The sequence below is a fragment of the Chlorocebus sabaeus genome, chromosome 5 (assembly GCF_047675955.1).
Source record: "Chlorocebus sabaeus isolate Y175 chromosome 5, mChlSab1.0.hap1, whole genome shotgun sequence".
Taxonomy (NCBI): domain Eukaryota; kingdom Metazoa; phylum Chordata; class Mammalia; order Primates; family Cercopithecidae; genus Chlorocebus; species Chlorocebus sabaeus.
Window position 1 is genome coordinate 33,571,920 of NC_132908.1, and position 20,665 is coordinate 33,592,584.

The window sequence follows — 20,665 nt, forward strand, 5'->3', positions numbered from 1 at the left end:
AGAAGCCTTTCGCTAAGGCTGTTCTTGTGGAATTGGCAAAGGGATATTTGGAATCCCATAGAGGGCTAGGGTGAAAAAGGAAATATCTTCCGTTCAAAACTGGAAAGAAGCTTTCTGAGAAACTTCTCTGTGTTCTGTTAATTCATCTCACAGAGTCACATCTTTCCCTTCAAAAAGACTTTCGCTAAGGCTATTCTTGTGGAATTGGCAAAGGGATATTTGGAAGCTCATAGAGGGCTATGGTGAAAAAGTAAATATCTTCCGTTCAAAACTGGAAAGAAACTTTCTGAGAAACTGCTCTGTGTTCTGTTAATTCATCTCACAGAGTTACATCTTTCCCTTCAAGAAGCCTTTCGCTAAGGCTGTTCTTGTGGAATTGGCAAAGGGATATTTGGAACCCCATAGAGGCCTATGGAGAAAAAGGAAATATCTTCCGTTCAAAACTGGAAAGAAGCTTTCTGAGAAACTGCTCTGTGTTCTGTTAATTCATCTCACAGAGTCACATCTTTCCCTTCAAGAAGCCTTTCGCTAAGGCGGTTCTTGTGGAATTGGCAAAGGGATATTTGGAAGCCCATAGAGGGCTACGGTGAAAAAGGAAATATCTTCCGTTCAAAACTGGAAAGAAGCTTTCTGAGAAACTGCTCTGTGTTCTGTTTATTCATCTCACCGAGTTACATCTTTCCCTTCAAGAAGCCTTTCGCTAAGGCTGTTCTTGTGGAATTGGCAAAGGCATATTTGGAAGCCCTTTGAGGGCTATGGTGAAAAAGGAAATGTCTTCCGTTCAAAACTGGAAAGAAGCTTTCTGAGAAAATGCTCTGTGTTCTCTTAATTCATCTCACAGAGTTACATCTTTCCCTTCAAGAAGCCTTTCGCTAAGGCTGTTCTTGTGGAATTGGCAAAGGGATATTTGGAAGCCCATAGAGGGCTATGGTGAAAAAGGAAATATCTTCCGTTCAAACCTGGAAAGAAGCTTTCTGATAAACTGCTCTGTGTCCTGTTAATTCATCTCACAGAGTTACATCTTTCCCTTCAAGAAGCCTTTCGCTAAGGCTGTTCTTGTGGAATTGGCAAAGGGATATTTGGAAGCCCTTAGAGGGCTATGGTGAAAAAGGAAATATCTTCCGTTCAAAACTGGAAAGAAGCTTTCTGAGAAACTGCTCTGTGTTCTGTGAATTCATCTCACAGAGTTACATCTTTCACTTCAAGAAGCCTTTCGCTAAGGCTATTCTTGTGGAATTGGCAAAGGGATATTTGGAAGCTCATAGAGGGCTATGGTGAAAAAGTAAATATCTTCCGTTCAAAACTGGAAAGAAACTTTCTGAGAAACTGCTCTGTGTTCTGTTAATTCATCTCACAGAGTTACATCTTTCCCTTCAAGAAGCCTTTCGCTAAGGCTGTTCTTGTGGAATTGGCAAAGGGATATTTGGAACCCCATAGAGGCCTATGGAGAAAAAGGAAATATCTTCCGTTCAAAACTGGAAAGAAGCTTTCTGAGAAACTGCTCTGTGTTCTGTTAATTCATCTCACAGAGTCACATCTTTCCCTTCAAGAAGCCTTTCGCTAAGGCGGTTCTTGTGGAATTGGCAAAGGGATATTTGGAAGCCCATAGAGGGCTACGGTGAAAAAGGAAATATCTTCCGTTCAAAACTGGAAAGAAGCTTTCTGAGAAACTGCTCTGTGTTCTGTTTATTCATCTCACCGAGTTACATCTTTCCCTTCAAGAAGCCTTTCGCTAAGGCTGTTCTTGTGGAATTGGCAAAGGCATATTTGGAAGCCCTTTGAGGGCTATGGTGAAAAAGGAAATATCTTCCGTTCAAAACTGGAAAGAAGCTTTCTGAGAAAATGCTCTGTGTTCTCTTAATTCATCTCACAGAGTTACATCTTTCCCTTCAAGAAGCCTTTCGCTAAGGCTGTTCTTGTGGAATTGGCAAAGGGATATTTGGAAGCCCATAGAGGGCTATGGTGAAAAAGGAAATATCTTCCGTTCAAACCTGGAAAGAAGCTTTCTGATAAACTGCTCTGTGTCCTGTTAATTCATCTCACAGAGTTACATCTTTCCCTTCAAGAAGCCTTTCGCTAAGGCTGTTCTTGTGGAATTGGCAAAGGGATATTTGGAAGCCCTTAGAGGGCTATGGTGAAAAAGGAAATATCTTCCGTTCAAAACTGGAAAGAAGCTTTCTGAGAAACTGCTCTGTGTTCTGTTAATTCATCTCACAGAGTTACATCTTTCACTTCAAGAAGCCTTTCGCTAAGGCTGTTCTTGTGGAATTGGCAAAGGGATATTTGGAAGCCCATAGAGGGCTATGGTGAAAAAGGAAATATCTTCCGTTCAAAACTGGAAAGAAGCTTTCTGAGAAACTGCTCTGTGTTCGGTTAATTCATCTCACTGAGTTACATCTTTCCCTTCAAGAAGCCTTTCGCTAAGGCTGTTCTTGTGGAATTGGCAAAGGGATATTTGGAATCCCATAGAGGGCTAGGGTGAAAAAGGAAATATCTTCCGTTCAAAACTGGAAAGAAGCTTTCTGAGAAACTTCTCCGTGTTCTGTTAATTCATCTCACAGAGTCACATCTTTCCCTTCAAAAAGACTTTCGCTAAGGCTATTGTTGTGGAATTGGCAAAGGGATATTTGGAAGCTCATAGAGGGCTATGGTGAAAAAGTAAATATCTTCCGTTCAAAACTGGAAAGAAACTTTCTGAGAAACTGCTCTGTGTTCTGTTAATTCATCTCACAGAGTTACATCTTTCCCTTCAAGAAGCCTTTCGCTAAGGCTGTTCTTGTGGAATTGGCAAAGGGATATTTGGAACCCCATAGAGGCCTATGGAGAAAAAGGAAATATCTTCCGTTCAAAACTGGAAAGAAGCTTTCTGAGAAACTGCTCTGTGTTCTGTTAATTCATCTCACAGAGTCACATCTTTCCCTTCAAGAAGCCTTTCGCTAAGGCGGTTCTTGTGGAATTGGCAAAGGGATATTTGGAAGCCCATAGAGGGCTACGGTGAAAAAGGAAATATCTTCCGTTCAAAACTGGAAAGAAGCTTTCTGAGAAACTGCTCTGTGTTCTGTTTATTCATCTCACCGAGTTACATCTTTCCCTTCAAGAAGCCTTTCGCTAAGGCTGTTCTTGTGGAATTGGCAAAGGCATATTTGGAAGCCCTTTGAGGGCTATGGTGAAAAAGGAAATATCTTCCGTTCAAAACTGGAAAGAAGCTTTCTGAGAAAATGCTCTGTGTTCTCTTAATTCATCTCACAGAGTTACATCTTTCCCTTCAAGAAGCCTTTCGCTAAGGCTGTTCTTGTGGAATTGGCAAAGGGATATTTGGAAGCCCATAGAGGGCTATGGTGAAAAAGGAAATATCTTCCGTTCAAACCTGGAAAGAAGCTTTCTGATAAACTGCTCTGTGTCCTGTTAATTCATCTCACAGAGTTACATCTTTCCCTTCAAGAAGCCTTTCGCTAAGGCTGTTCTTGTGGAATTGGCAAAGGGATATTTGGAAGCCCTTAGAGGGCTATGGTGAAAAAGGAAATATCTTCCGTTCAAAACTGGAAAGAAGCTTTCTGAGAAACTGCTCTGTGTTCTGTGAATTCATCTCACAGAGTTACATCTTTCACTTCAAGAAGCCTTTCGCTAAGGCTGTTCTTGTGGAATTGGCAAAGGGATATTTGGAAGCCCATAGAGGGCTATGGTGAAAAAGGAAATATCTTCCGTTCAAAACTGGAAAGAAGCTTTCTGAGAAACTGCTCTGTGTTCGGTTAATTCATCTCGCAGAGTTACATCTTTCCCTTCAAGAAGCCTTTCGCTAAGGCTGTTCTTGTGGAATTGGCAAAGGGATATTTGGAACCCCATAGAGGCCTACGGAGAAAAAGGAAATATCTTCCGTTCAAAACTGGAAAGAAGCTTTCTGAGAAACTGCTCTGTGTTCTGTTAATTCATCTCACCGAGTTACATCTTTCCCTTCAAGAAGCCTTTCGCTAAGGCTGTTCTTTTGGAATTGGCAAAGAGATATTTGGAAGCCCGCAGAGGACTATGGTGAAAAAGGAAATATCTTCCGTTCAAAACTGGAAAGAAGCTTTCTGAGAAACTGCTCTGTGTTCTTTTAATTCATCTCACAGAGTCACATCTTTCCCTTCAAAAAGCCTTTCGCTAAGGCTATTCTTGTGGAATTGGCAAAGGGATATTTGGAAGTCCATAGAGGGCTATGGTGAAAAAGGAAATATCTTCCGTTCAAAACTGGAAAGAAGCTTTCTGAGAAACTGCTCTGTGTTCTCTTAATTCATCTCACAGAGTTACATCTTTCCCTTCAAGAAGCCTTTCGCTAAGGGTGTTCTTGTGGAATTGGCAAAGGGATATTTGGAAGCCCATAGAGGGCTATGGTGACAAAGGAAATATCTTTCGTTCAAAACTGGAAAGAAGTTTCTGAGAAACTGCTCTGTGTTCTATTAATTCATCTCACAGAGTTACATCTTTCCCTTCAAGAAGCCTTTCGCTAAGGCTGTTCTTGTGGAATTGGCAAAGGGATATTTGGAATCCCATAGAGGGCTATGGTGAAAAAGGAAATATCTTCCATTCAAAACTGGAAAGAAGCTTTCTGAGAAACTGCTCTGTGTTCTGTTAATTCATCTCACAGAGTCACATCTTTCCCTTCAAAAAGCCTTTCGCTAAGGCTATTCTTGTGGAATTGGCAAAGGGATATTTGGAAGCCCATAGAGGGCTATGGTGAAAAAGGAAATATCTTCCGTTCAAAACTGGAAAGAAGCTTTCTGAGAAACTGCTCTGTGTTCTGCTAATTCATCTCACAGAGTTACATCTTTCCCTTCAAGAAGCCTTTCTCTAAGGCTGTTCTTGTGGAAATGGCAAAGGGATATTTGGAAGCCCATAGAGGTCTATGGTGAAAAAGGAAATATCTTCCGTTCAAAACTGGAAAGAAGCTTTCTGAGAAACTGCTCTGAGTTCTGTTAATTCATCTCACAGAGTTACATCTTTCCCTTCAAGAAGCCTTTCGCTAAGGCTGTTCTTGTGGAATTGGCAAAGGGATATTTGGAAGCCCTTAGAGGTCTATGGTGAAAAAGGAAATATCTTCCGTTCAAAACTGGAAAGAAGCTTTCTGAGAAACTACTCGGTTTTCTCTTAATTCATCTCACAGAGTTACATCTTTCCCTTCAAGAAGCCTTTCGCTAAGGCTGTTCTTGTGGAATTGGCAAAGGGATATTTGGAAGCAAATAGAGGGCTATGGTGAAAAAGGAAATATCTTCCGTTCAAAAGTGGAAAGAAGCTTTCTGAGAAACTGCCCTGTGTTCTGTTAATTCATCTCACAGAGTTACATCTTTTCCTTCAAGAAGCCTTTCGCTAAGGCTGTTCTTGTGCAATTGGCAAAGGGATATTTGGAACCCCATAGAGTCCTATGGTGAAAAAGGAAATATCGTCCGTTCAAAACTGGAAAGAAGCTTTCTGAGAAACTGCTCTGTGTTCTGTTCATTCATCTCACCGAGTTACATCTTTCGCTTCAAGAAGCCTTTCGCTAAGGCTGTTCTTGTGGAATTGGCAAAGGGATATTTGGAAGCCCTTAGAGGGCTATGGTGAAAAAGGAAATATCTTCCGTTCAAAACTGGAAAGAAGCTTTCTGAGAAACTGCTCTGTGTTCTCTTAATTCATCTCACAGAGTTACATCTTTCCCTTCAAGAAGCCTTTCGCTAAGGCTGTTCTTGTGGAATTGGCAAAGGGATATTTGGAAGCCCATAGAGGGCTATGGTGAAAAAGGAAATATCTTCCATTCAAAACTAGAAAGAAGCTTTCTGAGAAACTGCTCTGTGTTCTGTGAATTCATCTCACCGAGTTACATCTTTCCCTTCAACCATCCTTTCGCTACGGCTGTTCTTGTGGAATTGGCAAAGGGATATTTGGAAGCCCATAGAGGGATACGGTGAAAAACGAAATATCTTCAGTTCAAAACTGGAAAGAAGCTTTCTCAGAAACTGCTCTGTGTTCTCTTAATTCATCTCACAGAGTTACATCTTTACCTTCAAGAAGCCTTTCGCTAAGGCTGTTCTTGTGGAATTGGCAAAGGGATATTTGGAAGCCCTTAGAGGGCTATGGTGAAAAAGGAAATATCTTCCGTTCAAAACTGGAAAGAAGCTTTCGGAGAAACTGCTCTGTGTTCTGTAAATTCATCTCACAGAGTTACATCTTTCCCTTCAACAAGCCTTTCGCTAAGGCTGTTCTTAAGGAATTGGCAAAGTGATATTTGGAAGCCCATAGAGGGCTATGGTGAAAAAGGAAATATCTTCCGTTCAAAACTGGAAAGAAGCTTTCTGAGAAAGTGCTCTGTGTTCTGTTCATTCATCTCACAGAGTTACATCTTTCCCTACAAGAAGCCTATCGCTAAGGCTGTTCTTGTGGAATTGGCAAAGTGATATTTGGAAGCCCATAGAGGGCTATGGTGAAAAAGAAATATCTTCCGTTCAAAAGTGGAAAGAAGCTTTCTGAGAAACTGCTCTGTGTTCTGTTAATTCATCTCACAGAGTTACATCTTTCATTTCAAGAAGCCTTTCGCTAAGGCTGTTCTTGTGGAATTGGCAAAGTGATATTTGGAAGCCCATAGAGGGCTATGGTGAAAAAGGAAATATCTTCCGTTCAAAACTGGAAAGAAGCTTTCTGAGAAACTGCTCTGTGATCTGTTCATTCATCTCACAGAGTTACATCTTTCCCTACAAGAAGCCTTTCGCTAAGGCTGTTCTTGTGGAATTGGCAAAGTGATATTTGGAAGCCCATAGAGGGCTATGGTGAAAAAGGAAATATCTTCCGTTCAAAAGTGGAAAGAAGCTTTCTGAGAAACTGCTCTGTGTTCTGTTAATTCATCTCACAGAGTTACATCTTTCATTTCAAGAAGCCTTTCGCTAAGGCTGTTCTTGTGGAATTGGCAAAGGGATATTTGGAACCCCATAGGGGCCTATGGTGAAAAAGGAAATATCTTCCGTTCAAAACTGGAAAGAAGCTTTCTGAGAAACTGCTCTGTGTTCTGTTAATTCATCTCACAGAGTTACATCTTTCCCTTCAAGAAGCCTTTCGCTAAGGCTGTTCTTGTGGAATTGGCAAAGGGATATTTGGAACCCCATAGAGGCCTATGGAGAAAAAGGAAATATCTTCCGTTCGAAATTGGAAAGAAGCTTTCTGAGAAACTGCTCTGTGTTCTGTTAATTCATCTCACCGAGTTACATCTTTCCCTTCAAGAAGCCTTTCGCTAAGGCTGTTCTTTTGGAATTGGCAAAGGGATATTTGGAAGCCCATAGAGGACTATGGTGAAAAAGGAAATATCTTCCGTTCAAAACTGGAAAGAAGCTTTCTGAGAAACTGCTCTGTGTTCTCTTCATTCATCTAACAGAGTTACATCTTTCCCTTCAAGAAGCCTTTCGCTAAGGTTGTTCTTGTGGAATTGGCAAAGGGATATTTGGAAGCCCATAGAGGGCTATGGTGAAAAAGGAAATATCTTCAGTTCAAAACTGGAAAGAAGCTTTCTGAGAAACTGCTCTGTGTTCTGTTAATTCATCTCACAGAGTTACATCTTTCCCTTCAAGAAGCCTTTCGCTAAGGCTGTTCTTGTGGAATTTGCAAAGGGATATTTGGAATCCCATAGAGGGCTAGGGTGAAAAAGGAAATATCTTCCGTTCAAAACTAGAAAGAAGCTTTCTGAGAAACTGCTCTGTGTTCTGTTAATTCATCTCACAGGGTCACATCTTTCCCTTCAAAAAGCCTTTCGCTAAGGCTATTCTTGTGGAATTGGCAAAGGGATATTTGGAAGTCCATAGAGGGCTATGGTGAAAAAGGAAATATCTTCCGTTCAAAACTGGAAAGAAGCTTTCTGAGAAACTGCTCTGTGTTCTGTTAATTCATCTCACCGAGTTACATCTTTCCCTTCAACCAGCCCTTCGCTAAGTCTGTTCTTGTGGAAATGGCAAAGGGATATTTGGAAGCCCATAGAGGTCTATGGTGAAAAAGGAAATATCTTCCGTTCAAAACTGGAAAGAAGCTTTCTGAGAAACTGCTCTGTATTCTCTAAATTCATCTCACAGAGTTACATCTTTCCCTTGAAGAAGCCTTTCGCTAAGGCTGTTCTTGTGGAATTGGCAAAGTGATATTTGGAAGCCCATAGAGGGCTATGGTGAAAAAGGAAATATCTTACGTTCAAAACTGGAAAGAAGCTTTCTGAGAAACTGCTCTGTGTTCTGTTAATTCATCTCACAGAGTTACATCTTTCCCTTCAAGAAGCCTTTCGCTAAGGCTGTTCTTGTGGAATTGACAAAGGGATATTTGGAAGCCCATAGAGGGCTATGGTGAAAAAGGAAATATCTTCCGTTCAAAACTGGAAAGAAGCTTTCTGAGAAACTGCTCTGTGATCTGTTCATTCATCTCACAGAGTTACATCTTTCCCTACAAGAAGCCTTTCGCTAAGGCTGCTCTTGTGGAATTGGCAAAGTGATATTTGGAAGCCCATAGAGGGCTATGGTGAAAAAGGAAATATCTTCCGTTCAAAAGTGGAAAGAAGCTTTCTGAGAAACTGCTCTGTGTTCTGTTAATTCATCTCACAGAGTTACATCTTTCATTTCAAGAAGCCTTTCGCTAAGGCTGTTCTTGTGGAATTGGCAAAGGGATATTTGGAACCCCATAGGGGCCTATGGTGAAAAAGGAAATATCTTCCGTTCAAAACTGGAAAGAAGCTTTGTGAGAATCTGCTCTGTGTTCTTTTAATTCATCTCACCGTGTTACATCTTTCCCTTCAAGAAGCCTTTCGCTAAGGCTGTTCTTGTGGAATTGGCAAAGGGATATTTGGTAGTCCATAGAGGGCTATGGTGAAAAAGTAAATATCTTCCGTTCAAAACTGGAAAGAAGCTTTCTGAGAAACTGCTCTGTGTTCTGTTAATTCATCTCACAGAGTTACATCTTTCCCTTCAAGAAGCCTTTCGCTAAGGCTGTTCTTGTGGAATTGGCAAAGGGATATTTGGAAGCCCATAGAGGGCTATGGTGAAAAAGGAAATATCTTCCGTTCAAAAGTGGAATGAAGCTTTCGGAGAAACTGCTCTGTGTTCTGTAAATTCATCTCACAGAGTTACATCTTTCCCTTCAACAAGCCTTTCGCTAAGGCTGTTCTTAAGGAATTGGCAAAGTGATATTTGGAAGCCCATAGAGGGCTATGGTGAAAAAGGAAATATCTTCCGTTCAAAACTGGAAAGAAGCTTTCTGAGAAACTGCTCTGTGTTCTGTTCATTCCTCTCACAGAGTTACATCTTTCCCTACAAGAAGCCTTTCGCTAAGGCTGTTCTTGTGGTATTGGCAAAGGGATATTTGGAAGCCCATAGAGGGCTATGGTGAAAAAGGAAATATCTTCCGTTCAAAAGTGGAAAGAAGCTTTCTGAGAAACTGCTCTGTGTTCTGTTAATTACTCTCACAGAGTTACATCTTTCATTTCAAGAAGCCTTTCGCTAAGGCTGTTGTTGTGCAATTGGCAAAGGGATATTTGGAACCCCATAGGGGCCTATGGTGTAAAAGGAAATATCTTCCGTTCAAAACTGGAAAGAAGCTTTCCGAGAAACTGCTCTGTGTTCTGTTAATTCATCTCACAGAGTTACATCTTTCCCTTCAAGAAGCCTTTCGCTAAGGCTGTTCTTGTGGAATTGGCAAAGGGATATTTGGAACCCCATAGAGGCCTATGGAGAAAAAGGAAATATCTTCCGTTCGAAATTGGAAAGAAGCTTTCTGAGAAACTGCTCTGTGTTCTGTTAATTCATCTCACCGAGTTACATCTTTCCCTTCAAGAAGCCTTTCGCTAAGGCTGTTCTTTTGGAATTGACAAAGGGATATTTGGAAGCCCATAGAGGACTATGGTGAAAAAGGAAATATCTTCCGTTCAAAACTGGAAAGAAGCTTTCTGAGAAACTGCTCTGTGTTCTCTTCATTCATCTAACAGAGTTACATCTTTCCCTTCAAGAAGCCTTTCTCTAAGTGTGTTCTTGTGGAATTGGCAAAGGGATATTTGGAAGCCCATAGAGGGCTATGGTGAAAAAGGAAATATCTTCCGTTCAAAACTGGAAAGAAGCTTTCTGAGAAAGTGCTCTGTGTTCTGTTAATTCATCTCACAGAGTTACATCTTTCCCTTCAAGAAGCCTTTCATAAGGCTGTTCTTGTGGAATTTGCAAAGTGATATTTGGAATCCCATAGAGGGCTAGGGTGAAAAAGGAAATATCTTCCGTTCAAAACTGGAAAGAAGCTTTCTGAGAAACTGCTCTTTGTTCTGTTAATTCATCTCACAGAGTCACATCTTTCCCTTCAAAAAGCCTTTCGCTAAGGCTATTCTTGTGGAATTGGCAAAGGGATATTTGGAAGCCCATAGAGGGCTATGGTGAAAAAGGAAATATCTTACGTTCAAAACTGGAAAGAAGCTTTCTGAGAAACTGCTCTGTGTTCTGTTAATTCATCTCACCGAGTTACATCTTTCCCTTCAACAAGCCCTTCGCTTAGGCTGTTCTTGTGGAAAGAGCAAAGGGATATTTGGAAGCCCATAGAGGTCTATGGTGAAAAAGGAAATATCTTCCGTTCAAAACTGGAAAGAAGCTTTCTGAGAAACTGCTCTGTGTTCTCTTAATTCATCTCACAGAGTTACATCTTTCCCTTCAAGAAGCCTTTCGCTAAGGCTGTTCTTGTGGAATTGGCAAAGGAATATTTGGAAGCCCATAGAGGGCTATGGTGAAAAAGGAAATATCTTCCGTTCAAAAGTGGAAAGAAGCTTTCTGAGAAACTGCTCTGTGTTCTGTAAATTCATCTCACAGAGTTACATCTTTCCCTTCAACAAGCCTTTCGCTTAGGCTGTTCTTAAGCAATTGGCAAAGTGATATTTGGAAGCCCATAGAGGGCTATGGTGAAAAAGGAAATATCTTCCGTTCAAAAGTGGAAAGAATCTTTCGGAGAATCTGCTCTGTGGTCTGTAAATTCATCTCACAGAGTTACATCTTTCCCTTCAACAAGCCTTTCGCTAAGGCTGTTCTTAAGGATTTGGCAAAGTGATATTTGGAAGCCCATAGAGGGCTATGGTGTAAAAGGAAATATCTTCCGTTCAAAAGTGGAAAGAAGCTTTCGGAGAAACTGCTCTGTGTTCTGTAAATTCATCTCACAGAGTTACATCTTTAACTTCAACAAGCCTTTCGCTAAGGCTGTTCTTAAGGAATTGGCAAAGTGATATTTGGAAGCCCATAGAGGGCTATGGTGAAAAAGGAAATATCTTCCGTTCAAAACTGGAAAGAAGCTTTCTGAGAAACTGCTCTGTGATCTGTTCATTCATCTCACAGAGTTACATCTTTCCCTACAAGAAGCCTTTCGCTAAGGCTGTTCTTGTGGAATTGGCAAAGTGATATTTGGAAGCCCATAGAGGGCTATGGTGAAAAAGGAAATATCTTCCGTTCAAAAGTGGAAAGAAGCTTTCTGAGAAACTGCTCTGTGTTCTGTTAATTCATCTCACAGAGTTACATCTTTCATTTCAAGAAGCCTTTCGCTAAGGCTGTTCTTGTGGAATTGGCAAAGGGATATTTGGAACCCCATAGGGGCCTATGGTGAAAAAGGAAATATCTTCCGTTCAAAACTGGAAAGAAGCTTTCTGAGAATCTGCTCTGTGTTCTTTTAATTCATCTCACCGAGTTACATCTTTCCCTTCAAGAAGCCTTTCGCTAAGGCTGTTCTTGTGGAATTGGCAAAGGAATATTTGGAAGTCCATAGAGGGCTATGGTGAAAAAGGAAATATCTTCCGTTCAAAACTGGAAAGAAGCTTTCTGAGAAACTGCTCTGTGTTCTCTTAATTCATCTCACAGAGTTACATCTTTCTCTTCAAGAAGCCTTTCGCTAAGGCTGTTCTTGTGGAATTGGCAAAGTGATATTTGGAATCCCATAGAGGGCTATGGTGAAAAAGGAAATATCTTCCGTTCAAAACTGGAAAGAAGCTTTCTGAGAAACTGCTCTGTGTTCTGTTAATTCATCTCACAGAGTTACATCTTTCCCTTCAAGAAGCCTTTCGCTAAGGCTGTTCTTGTGGAATTGGCAAAGGGATATTTGGAAGCCCATAGTGGGCTATGGTGAAAAAGGAAATATCTTCCGTTCAAAAGTGGAAAGAAGCTTTCGGAGAAACTGCTCTGTGTTCTGTAAATTCATCTCACAGAGTTACATCTTTCCCTTCAACAAGCCTTTCGCTAAGGCTGTTCTTAAGGTATTGGCAAAGTGATATTTGGAAGCCCATAGAGGGCTATGGTGAAAAAGGAAATATCTTCCGTTCAAAACTAGAAAGAAGCTTTCTGAGAAACTGGTCTGTGATCTGTTCATTCATCTCACAGAGTTACATCTTTCCCTACAAGAAGCCTTTCGCTAAGGCTGTTCTTGTGGAATTGGCAAAGTGATATTTGGAAGCCCATAGAGGGCTATGGTGGAAAAGGAAATATCTTCCGTTCAAAAGTGGAAAGAAGCTTTCTGAGAAACTGCTCTGTGTTCTGTTAATTCCTCTCACAGAGTTACATCTTTCATTTCAAGAAGCCTTTCGCTAAGGCTGTTCTTGTGGAATTGGCAAAGGGATATTTGGAAAACCATAGGGGCCAATGGTGTAAAAGGAAATATCTTCCGTTCAAAACTGGAAAGAAGCTTTCTGAGAAACTGCTCTGTGTTCTGTTAATTCATCTCACAGAGTTACATCTTTCCCTTCAAGAAGCCTTTCGCTAAGGCTGTTCTTGTGGAATTGGCAAAGGGATATTTGGAACCCCATAGAGGCCTATGGAGAAAAAGGAAATACCTTCCGTTCGAAATTGGAAAGAAGCTTTCTGAGAAACTGCTCTGTGTTCTGTTAATTCATCTCACCGAGTTACATCTTTCCCTTCAAGAAGCCTTTCGCTAAGGCTGTTCTTTTGGAATTGGCAGAGGGATATTTGGAAGCCCATAGAGGACTATGGTGAAAAAGGAAATATCTTCCGTTCAAAACTGGAAAGAAGCTTTCTGAGAAACTGCTCTGTGTTCTCTTCATTCATCTAACAGAGTTACATCTTTCCCTTCAAGAAGCCTTTCGCTAAGGGTGTTCTTGTGGAATTGGCAAAGGGATATTTGGAAGCCCATAGAGGGCTATGGTGAAAAAGGAAATATCTTCCGTTCAAAACTGGAAAGAAGCTTTCTGAGAAACTGCTCTGTGTTCTGTTAATTCATCTCACAGAGTTACATCTTTCCCTTCAAGAAGCCTTTCGCTAAGTCTGTTCTTGTGGAATTTGCAAAGGGATATTTGGAATCCCATAGAGGGCTAGGGTGAAAAAGGAAATATCTTCCGTTCAAAACTGGAAAGAAGCTTTCTGAAAAACTGCTCTGTGTTCTGTTAATTCATCTCACAGAGTCACATCTTTCCCTTCAAAAAGCCTTTCGCTAAGGCTATTCTTGTGGAATCGGCAAAGGGATATTTGGAAGCCCTTAGAGGGCTATGGTGAAAAAGGAAATATCTTCCGTTCAAAACTGGAAAGAAGCTTTCTGAGAAACTGCTCTGTGTTCTGTTAATTCATCTCACCGAGTTACATCTTTCCCTTCAACAAGCCCTTCGCTAAGGCTGTTCTTGTGGAAATGGCAAAGGGATATTTGGAAGCCCATAGAGGTCTATGGTGAAAAAGGAAATAGCTTCCGTTCAAAACTGGAAAGAATCTTTCTGAGAAACTGCTCTGTATTCTCTTAATTCATCTCACAGAGTTACATCTTTCCCTTCAAGAAGCCTTTCGCTAAGGCTGTTCTTGTGGAATTGACAAAGGGATATTTGGAAGCCCATAGAGGGCTATGGTGAAAAAGGAAATATCTTCCGTTCAAAACTGGAAAGAAGCTTTCTGAGAAACTGCTCTGTGATCTGTTCATTCATCTCACAGAGTTACATCTTTCCCTACAAGAAGCCTTTCGCTAAGGCTGCTCTTGTGGAATTGGCAAAGTGATATTTGGAAGCCCATAGAGGGCTATGGTGAAAAAGGAAATATCTTCCGTTCAAAAGTGGAAAGAAGCTTTCTGAGAAACTGCTCTGTGTTCTGTTAATTCATCTCACAGAGTTACATCTTTCATTTCAAGAAGCCTTTCGCTAAGGCTGTTCTTGTGGAATTGGCAAAGGGATATTTGGAACCCCATAGGGGCCTATGGTGAAAAAGGAAATATCTTCCGTTCAAAACTGGAAAGAAGCTTTGTGAGAATCTGCTCTGTGTTCTTTTAATTCATCTCACCGTGTTACATCTTTCCCTTCAAGAAGCCTTTCGCTAAGGCTGTTCTTGTGGAATTGGCAAAGGGATATTTGGTAGTCCATAGAGGGCTATGGTGAAAAAGTAAATATCTTCCGTTCAAAACTGGAAAGAAGCTTTCTGAGAAACTGCTCTGTGTTCTGTTAATTCATCTCACAGAGTTACATCTTTCCCTTCAAGAAGCCTTTCGCTAAGGCTGTTCTTGTGGAATTGGCAAAGGGATATTTGGAAGCCCATAGAGGGCTATGGTGAAAAAGGAAATATCTTCCGTTCAAAAGTGGAATGAAGCTTTCGGAGAAACTGCTCTGTGTTCTGTAAATTCATCTCACAGAGTTACATCTTTCCCTTCAACAAGCCTTTCGCTAAGGCTGTTCTTAAGGAATTGGCAAAGTGATATTTGGAAGCCCATAGAGGGCTATGGTGAAAAAGGAAATATCTTCCGTTCAAAACTGGAAAGAAGCTTTCTGAGAAACTGCTCTGTGTTCTGTTCATTCCTCTCACAGAGTTACATCTTTCCCTACAAGAAGCCTTTCGCTAAGGCTGTTCTTGTGGTATTGGCAAAGGGATATTTGGAAGCCCATAGAGGGCTATGGTGAAAAAGGAAATATCTTCCGTTCAAAAGTGGAAAGAAGCTTTCTGAGAAACTGCTCTGTGTTCTGTTAATTACTCTCACAGAGTTACATCTTTCATTTCAAGAAGCCTTTCGCTAAGGCTGTTGTTGTGCAATTGGCAAAGGGATATTTGGAACCCCATAGGGGCCTATGGTGTAAAAGGAAATATCTTCCGTTCAAAACTGGAAAGAAGCTTTCCGAGAAACTGCTCTGTGTTCTGTTAATTCATCTCACAGAGTTACATCTTTCCCTTCAAGAAGCCTTTCGCTAAGGCTGTTCTTGTGGAATTGGCAAAGGGATATTTGGAACCCCATAGAGGCCTATGGAGAAAAAGGAAATATCTTCCGTTCGAAATTGGAAAGAAGCTTTCTGAGAAACTGCTCTGTGTTCTGTTAATTCATCTCACCGAGTTACATCTTTCCCTTCAAGAAGCCTTTCGCTAAGGCTGTTCTTTTGGAATTGACAAAGGGATATTTGGAAGCCCATAGAGGACTATGGTGAAAAAGGAAATATCTTCCGTTCAAAACTGGAAAGAAGCTTTCTGAGAAACTGCTCTGTGTTCTCTTCATTCATCTAACAGAGTTACATCTTTCCCTTCAAGAAGCCTTTCTCTAAGTGTGTTCTTGTGGAATTGGCAAAGGGATATTTGGAAGCCCATAGAGGGCTATGGTGAAAAAGGAAATATCTTCCGTTCAAAACTGGAAAGAAGCTTTCTGAGAAAGTGCTCTGTGTTCTGTTAATTCATCTCACAGAGTTACATCTTTCCCTTCAAGAAGCCTTTCATAAGGCTGTTCTTGTGGAATTTGCAAAGTGATATTTGGAATCCCATAGAGGGCTAGGGTGAAAAAGGAAATATCTTCCGTTCAAAACTGGAAAGAAGCTTTCTGAGAAACTGCTCTTTGTTCTGTTAATTCATCTCACAGAGTCACATCTTTCCCTTCAAAAAGCCTTTCGCTAAGGCTATTCTTGTGGAATTGGCAAAGGGATATTTGGAAGCCCATAGAGGGCTATGGTGAAAAAGGAAATATCTTACGTTCAAAACTGGAAAGCAGCTTTCTGAGAAACTGCTCTGTGTTCTGTTAATTCATCTCACCGAGTTACATCTTTCCCTTCAACAAGCCCTTCGCTTAGGCTGTTCTTGTGGAAAGAGCAAAGGGATATTTGGAAGCCCATAGAGGTCTATGGTGAAAAAGGAAATATCTTCCGTTCAAAACTGGAAAGAAGCTTTCTGAGAAACTGCTCTGTGTTCTCTTAATTCATCTCACAGAGTTACATCTTTCCCTTCAAGAAGCCTTTCGCTAAGGCTGTTCTTGTGGAATTGGCAAAGGAATATTTGGAAGCCCATAGAGGGCTATGGTGAAAAAGGAAATATCTTCCGTTCAAAAGTGGAAAGAAGCTTTCTGAGAAACTGCTCTGTGTTCTGTAAATTCATCTCACAGAGTTACATCTTTCCCTTCAACAAGCCTTTCGCTTAGGCTGTTCTTAAGGAATTGGCAAAGTGATATTTGGAAGCCCATAGAGGGCTATGGTGAAAAAGGAAATATCTTCCGTTCAAAAGTGGAAAGAATCTTTCGGAGAATCTGCTCTGTGGTCTGTAAATTCATCTCACAGAGTTACATCTTTCCCTTCAACAAGCCTTTCGCTAAGGCTGTTCTTAAGGATTTGGCAAAGTGATATTTGGAAGCCCATAGAGGGCTATGGTGTAAAAGGAAATATCTTCCGTTCAAAAGTGGAAAGAAGCTTTCGGAGAAACTGCTCTGTGTTCTGTAAATTCATCTCACAGAGTTACATCTTTAACTTCAACAAGCCTTTCGCTAAGGCTGTTCTTAAGGAATTGGCAAAGTGATATTTGGAAGCCCATAGAGGGCTATGGTGAAAAAGGAAATATCTTCCGTTCAAAACTGGAAAGAAGCTTTCTGAGAAACTGCTCTGTGATCTGTTCATTCATCTCACAGAGTTACATCTTTCCCTACAAGAAGCCTTTCGCTAAGGCTGTTCTTGTGGAATTGGCAAAGTGATATTTGGAAGCCCATAGAGGGCTATGGTGAAAAAGGAAATATCTTCCGTTCAAAAGTGGAAAGAAGCTTTCTGAGAAACTGCTCTGTGTTCTGTTAATTCATCTCACAGAGTTACATCTTTCATTTCAAGAAGCCTTTCGCTAAGGCTGTTCTTGTGGAATTGGCAAAGGGATATTTGGAACCCCATAGGGGCCTATGGTGAAAAAGGAAATATCTTCCGTTCAAAACTGGAAAGAAGCTTTCTGAGAATCTGCTCTGTGTTCTTTTAATTCATCTCACCGAGTTACATCTTTCCCTTCAAGAAGCCTTTCGCTAAGGCTGTTCTTGTGGAATTGGCAAAGGAATATTTGGAAGTCCATAGAGGGCTATGGTGAAAAAGGAAATATCTTCCGTTCAAAACTGGAAAGAAGCTTTCTGAGAAACTGCTCTGTGTTCTCTTAATTCATCTCACAGAGTTACATCTTTCTCTTCAAGAAGCCTTTCGCTAAGGCTGTTCTTGTGGAATTGGCAAAGTGATATTTGGAATCCCATAGAGGGCTATGGTGAAAAAGGAAATATCTTCCGTTCAAAACTGGAAAGAAGCTTTCTGAGAAACTGCTCTGTGTTCTGTTAATTCATCTCACAGAGTTACATCTTTCCCTTCAAGAAGCCTTTCGCTAAGGCTGTTCTTGTGGAATTGGCAAAGGGATATTTGGAAGCCCATAGTGGGCTATGGTGAAAAAGGAAATATCTTCCGTTCAAAAGTGGAAAGAAGCTTTCGGAGAAACTGCTCTGTGTTCTGTAAATTCATCTCACAGAGTTACATCTTTCCCTTCAACAAGCCTTTCGCTAAGGCTGTTCTTAAGGTATTGGCAAAGTGATATTTGGAAGCCCATAGAGGGCTATGGTGAAAAAGGAAATATCTTCCGTTCAAAACTAGAAAGAAGCTTTCTGAGAAACTGGTCTGTGATCTGTTCATTCATCTCACAGAGTTACATCTTTCCCTACAAGAAGCCTTTCGCTAAGGCTGTTCTTGTGGAATTGGCAAAGTGATATTTGGAAGCCCATAGAGGGCTATGGTGGAAAAGGAAATATCTTCCGTTCAAAAGTGGAAAGAAGCTTTCTGAGAAACTGCTCTGTGTTCTGTTAATTCCTCTCACAGAGTTACATCTTTCATTTCAAGAAGCCTTTCGCTAAGGCTGTTCTTGTGGAATTGGCAAAGGGATATTTGGAAAACCATAGGGGCCAATGGTGTAAAAGGAAATATCTTCCGTTCAAAACTGGAAAGAAGCTTTCTGAGAAACTGCTCTGTGTTCTGTTAATTCATCTCACAGAGTTACATCTTTCCCTTCAAGAAGCCTTTCGCTAAGGCTGTTCTTGTGGAATTGGCAAAGGGATATTTGGAACCCCATAGAGGCCTATGGAGAAAAAGGAAATACCTTCCGTTCGAAATTGGAAAGAAGCTTTCTGAGAAACTGCTCTGTGTTCTGTTAATTCATCTCACCGAGTTACATCTTTCCCTTCAAGAAGCCTTTCGCTAAGGCTGTTCTTTTGGAATTGGCAGAGGGATATTTGGAAGCCCATAGAGGACTATGGTGAAAAAGGAAATATCTTCCGTTCAAAACTGGAAAGAAGCTTTCTGAGAAACTGCTCTGTGTTCTCTTCATTCATCTAACAGAGTTACATCTTTCCCTTCAAGAAGCCTTTCGCTAAGGGTGTCCTTGTGGAATTGGCAAAGGGATATTTGGAAGCCCATAGAGGGCTATGGTGAAAAAGGAAATATCTTCCGTTCAAAACTGGAAAGAAGCTTTCTGAGAAACTGCTCTGTGTTCTGTTAATTCATCTCACAGAGTTACATCTTTCCCTTCAAGAAGCCTTTCGCTAAGTCTGTTCTTGTGGAATTTGCAAAGGGATATTTGGAATCCCATAGAGGGCTAGGGTGAAAAAGGAAATATCTTCCGTTCAAAACTGGAAAGAAGCTTTCTGAGAAACTGCTCTGTGTTCTGTTAATTCATCTCACAGAGTCACATCTTTCCCTTCAAAAAGCCTTTCGCTAAGGCTATTCTTGTGGAATCGGCAAAGGGATATTTGGAAGCCCTTAGAGGGCTATGGTGAAAAAGGAAATATCTTCCGTTCAAAACTGGAAAGAAGCTTTCTGAGAAACTGCTCTGTGTTCTGTTAATTCATCTCACCGAGTTACATCTTTCCCTTCAACAAGCCCTTCGCTAAGGCTGTTCTTGTGGAAATGGCAAAGGGATATTTGGAAGCCCATAGAGGTCTATGGTGAAAAAGGAAATAGCTTCCGTTCAAAACTGGAAAGAATCTTTCTGAGAAACTGCTCTGTATTCTCTTAATTCATCTCACAGAGTTACATCTTTCCCTTCAAGAAGCCTTTCGCTAAGGCTGTTCTTGTGGAATTGGCAAAGTGATATTTGGAAGCCCATAGAGGGCTATGGTGAAAAAGGAAATATCTTCCGTTCAAAACTGGAAAGAAGCTTTCTGAGAAACTGCTCTGTGTTCTCTTAATTCATCTCACAGAGTTACATCTTTCATTTCAAGAAGCCTTTCGCTAAGGCTGTTCTTGTGGAATTGGCAAAGGGATATTTGGAACCCCATAGGGGCCTATGGTGAAAAAGGAAATATCTTCCGTTCAAAACTGGAAAGAAGCTTTCTGAGAATCTGCTCTGTGTTCTGTTAATTCATCTCACAGAGTTACATCTTTCCCTTCAAGAAGCCTTTCGCTAAGGCTGTTCTTGTGGAATTGGCAAAGGGATATTTGGAAGCCCATAGAGGGCTATGGTGAAAAAGGAAATATCTTCCGTTCAAAAGTTTAAAGAAGCTTTCGGAGAAACTGCTCTGTGTTCTGTAAATTCATCTCACAGAGTTACATCTTTCCCTTCAACAAGCTTTTCGCTAAGGCTGTTCTTAAGGAATTGGCAAAGTGATATTTGGAAGCCCATAGAGGTCTATGGTGAAAAAGGAAATATCTTCCGTTCAAAACTGGAAAGAAGCTTTCTGAGAAACTGCTCTGTATTCTCTTAATTCATCTCACAGAGTTACATCTTTCCCTTCAAGAAGCCTTTCTCTAAGGCAGTTCTTGTGGAATTGGCAAAGTGATATTTGGAAGCCCATAGAGGGCTATGGTGAAAAAGGAAATATCTTCCGTTCAAAACTGGAAAGAAGCTTTCTGAGAAACTGCTCTGTATTCTCTTAATTCATCTCACAGAGTTACATCTTTCCCTTCAAGAAGCCTTTCGCTAAGGCTGTTCTTGTGGAATTGGCAAAGGGATATTTGTAAGCCCATAGAGGGCTACGGTGAAAAAGGAAATATCTTCCGTTCAAAAGTGGAAAGAAGCTTTCAGAGAAACTGCTCTGTGTTCTGTAAATTCATCTCACAGAGTTACATCTTTCCCTTCAACAAGCCTTTCGCTAAGGCTGTTCTTAAGGAATTGGCAAAGTGATATATGGAAGCCCATAGAGGGCTATGGTGAAAAAGGAAATATCTTCCGTTCAAAACTGGAAAGAAGCTTTCTGAGAAACTGCTCTGTGATCTGTTCATTCATCTCACAGAGTTACATCTTTCCCTACAAGAAGCCTTTCGCTAAGGCTGTTCTTGTGGAATTGGCAAAGTGATATTTGGAAGCCCATAGAGGGCTATGGTGAAAAAGGAAATATCTTCCGTTCAAAAGTGGAAAGAAGCTTTCTGAGAAACTGCTCTGTGTTCTGTTAATTCATCTCACAGAGTTACATCTTTCATTTCAAGAAGCCTTTCGCTAAGGCTGTTCTTGTG